Raw genomic sequence first — 4,319 nt, forward strand, 5'->3', positions numbered from 1 at the left:
ACAATACTTAGATCATTACCGGCTATGAATTTTCAACTAAATCCAGCATTTTAACGTTTTCCTGGCCGAGAATACAGTACAATCTCGACTCCACTCCTATTCCCGTTATTATCCCCGCTGTCCGCTTAGGTCTCTCACCCCATGCTCGCTTGGCAGTTACATAAACCACCCGGTTCGTTCTACCTGACTGACTTCTCAAAATGCTCCCTTTAAACTCTGCCGACATGATTAAACAAATACGATATTCTAACCATCAAAATGCACAGATATGCTTCAAGATGCCCACACTAATTATACGCGTCGCCAATTATACCGCTATGGATTTCTATGAATTTCTTTCCATTCTCAACATTATAAAATATTCCTCGGGTTATCATATCCCGGCTTCAATGACAGGTCCAACCTGATTCACAAACTAACCTCTGTTTCCCAGCTCCACAATTATCATCGACCAAGAACTGGAATAAAATCCCCACTAGAAATCCCAACATCTAATATCGCACAATGCATTACTCATGAATAACTTCGCATAAATGATATCGTATTTAATAACTTGATTTTTACGAGAAATGACCGAAACATTCTACTAGATCTTTTATTTGTCAGTCAGACACAGTTTAAAATGGGCATAGAAAAACGTTTCTCTCCGTGACCAAATTCATCCCCTAGGTTCTCACCCGACAGCGCGCTTCCACTCGATTGAAAATGAGTAACCATGGATTATTATTATTAACGTCAAATTGCAGACAGAAGAATATTACGTCGAATGAACATCTTACTTTGACATCACAAAATATAGGCAGTACACTCACACGGATGACGATCTACATTGGACGTGATATCACTTCCGAACCCTATTCAATAACCTTTTACAACATTATATGGCACTCGCAAGACTTCAAAAATTTATCCAAGTGGAAAATAAAACAAATGACTCTTTTAGTCGTACTCTCACATTTACAAAACTTAGTAGGGCGACCACTGCGTCGTATATCCCCATGCAAATACACTTTTAGAAATCACGATACGAGATATAAGAGGTAGTAAGATGGAAAGTCACATTACCTTATGTAGTCACACCATTGTTCGTCATAGGGCTCACCTGCGACCCTGGCATTTTATTTAGCCATTTTTACATTCATGGCTGTACATATCATTGTGTTTCTTCAGGTTTCCTGGAATAAAGCATAAACAAAAAGAAAATACCCTTCACTTGTTTGCTGGGCGCACACGATGGACTATAATTATTTCGGCACACGAATTACTTAATCACATTAGAATATTTCAGTACTTTGACCGTCCTATCTGATACACTTATTTCTCTCAAGAAAACTATCTCCCCATGGAGTCAAGACTTAGCCACACTGGCTAAAATCTGCAGTCGAACTCAGTCTACTTTCGTTGGTTTGATTTAGCAGAGCAGCTCAACAATTTTTCGTCCGCTTTGTATCACAAATGCCGGAGAAGGAAGCTTCGTCATGGCGCCCCTTCATATTTATAGCAGTTACCCCCTCTCTTCGGATCTCTCCCTTTGCCGCCAAGAAAATTTCTCTAAATTTTCTGACTTACCTAAACTGTAATTTCAAGAGTTTTGAAAGTGACTACATGCTTGCTACATTTCTGATTGTAGTGTTCATGGACATTTAAAAATTTTACGGGTTCGATTTGTGAGATGATTGACCTCCTTTGATAGGCACTATATTTTTTTGACTTGGCGTGGTCACGCCGTGTACACGCGCTTTGAAATAGTTCATAAAAATGACTTGAGATTCTTCCGCCGTCGACACGTGTGGTTGACGTCACGTACCCCAGAGCGTGGGACCGAAGGTAATCACCCCCTCGTCACGTGTCAAATCCATGCTATCAAGAATCCAACTTTTAATTATTTTGTTACACTATGCATAATGTTCTTAGGGCACAAAGGTCATGGGTTCATATTTCCCCCAAGACACGAATTCCTTTCGCACAGTGACAAGGAATTTCCTTTAAATTACTCCAGATGGCGAAATTTCTAATTTTGACGTCTGATGAAACATGACCTTTGAACATAAATTCCTTTCTTCTCTCTTATGCAGTTGGTCATCTTCTGGTGTGCGGATACTGGTTGATGCCTTCAGCTTCCTGGTAGTTCTCCACTGAATTTTCGACTGAGCTATTTATCCCTTCCTCGCCGTCAAAGTCTTCCTCGCTGTCAAAGTCTTCTTCCTCAGAACCTTCCTCAAATTCTCCCTGTTCTATCGAGATTTTCTCTGTAAGATTCCAATACTCCTCAAATGCTCTCAATATCACAGAGTCTGGGACTTGCCTGCATTCCCTACATCGTTTCAATGGGTCATCCTGCTTTTCTTCGAGCGGTTCCACATCTTGATCCACCACTGATTCAATGAGGTTAACTTCCTGGTCCGCCATATCTTCAGGTTTGCGATAAACCTTCAAGTTGGCTGCATTGAAAATAGCCTCAGAGCGTCCATCTAACGACTGGATTTTATAGGAATTATTTCGGAAACTCTGGATGACTTTAAATGGACCCATATACAACGGTGCAAACTTCGCGTAATACTTGTCCTCAGGTTTTGAAAGAGCGGGTTTACGAACAAGCACATATTCGCCTTCTTTCAAGGGCCGATGAAATCTCTTATTTTTGACGCGTCTCAAACGTCGGTCAGCTTGCTGACGAAGATGCCTAGCTGTCTCTTCAATGCGCATCGCTTGAGTCGGCCGTGGGTCGTTCGGACACTTCACCACTGCGTGCCATGGTCTCAAAGGATAAATATCGGAGTGAACCACATTTGGGACGCATCCTATAGATTCGTGGATTGTGTTATTCACGCAATCTTCTATGATAGGCAACACATCCATCCATCTCCAATGCTCTTGAGCACAGAAGATCCGACAGAACTTCGCGATGACCTGCATAATTCGCTCTGACGGGTTTCCCTCAGGATGGCGAACTGAACTAAGAATATGTCGAATTTCAAGCCTTTGCAACTCCTGTTTAAATTGAGCTGAGGTAAATTGTGTGCCGTGGTCCGTTAATAAAAACATGGGCTTCCCCATAGCTGGAATTATGGTCCTATTTATAGCTCTTAATACCAATTTAGTGTTTGCTTTCTGTAATGGACATAACGATGTGAACTTAGAGAATACGTCCACGGTTACCAAGACGTATCTATTCCCTCTACGTGACTTGGGAAGGACTCCGTAAATATCCATCGCGAACAATTCACGAGGTTTAGCTGGTAAGAGAGGTATCGGTGCCTGTCGAATGAGGTACGGGTTCGCCTTAACTCTCTGGCATGTGTCACATGTAATTACAAGGCTTCTCACGTCTTCTCGTAGATGAACCCAAGTGAACGTTTCCTGAAGGGTGGCGGTGACCTTGTCAATCCCACCATGACCGGTTATCCTATGGGCATGCCATATAAGACCCTTCCTAAGTGGTGGTGGTACCACAATTCGAGATTTAGTGTGATCCTTGTCTATGAATTTCAACAAGGTGTTATCGACAAACAAGTAGCTCTCAGCTAGCTTCTCAACTTCTCCACGTCCTGGGTCGTCATGTGGAAGTTCTCCCTTCAACAACGAAATTAACCTGCCACAGAACTGGTCCTGTCGTTGACATTCTGGTAATCGTGTCAGCTCATTTAGAAAGGTTCTATCTTCGTCAGTTAACTCCACGAAGTTCACCTCATGTTCGTTATCGTTTGGGTTTCGACTTAGGGCATCCGCCAGGACATTTGACATTCCTGAACAGTGCTCGATGGTCAGATCAAACTGCTGGATAAACAGTGCCCACCTAGCTACTCTCTCGCTAGCAACTACCGTCTTCATCACAAAGGTCAAGGCCTTGTGATCCGTCCTAATGGTTATAGGGAATCCAAAAATCATCTTTCTCCAGTGCTGTAGTGATTGAACAATTGCAAGCATTTCTAATTCAGTGACACTGTATTTTAGCTCGTGTTTCCTAAGTTTACGGCTAAAGAATGCCAAGTAGTTCTTCTTCTTGGGTTCTTCTCCTTCCTCTTGGTATAAAACTGCACCAATCCCTACGGTGGAAGCATCAGTTTGCAAGATAAAGGCCTTATCGAAATTCGGGTACCCTAGCTTCACACTTCTAGCTAACATCTCCTTAGTATCCCGAAAAGAAATCTCATGTTCCCTAGACCATTTCCATCGATTGTTCTTTACTAGCAAATCTTGCAATGGAGCCACAACCTCCGTATAATTTGGACAGTGATCACTGAAAAATTGACTCATACCCAAGAACTGTCGGACGTTCTTTACCTTGATAGGCCTTGGAAAGTTGTCAATTGCCTGCA

Source organism: Anabrus simplex, chromosome 1, assembly GCF_040414725.1.
Source record: "Anabrus simplex isolate iqAnaSimp1 chromosome 1, ASM4041472v1, whole genome shotgun sequence".
Classification (NCBI taxonomy): Eukaryota; Metazoa; Arthropoda; class Insecta; order Orthoptera; family Tettigoniidae; genus Anabrus; species Anabrus simplex.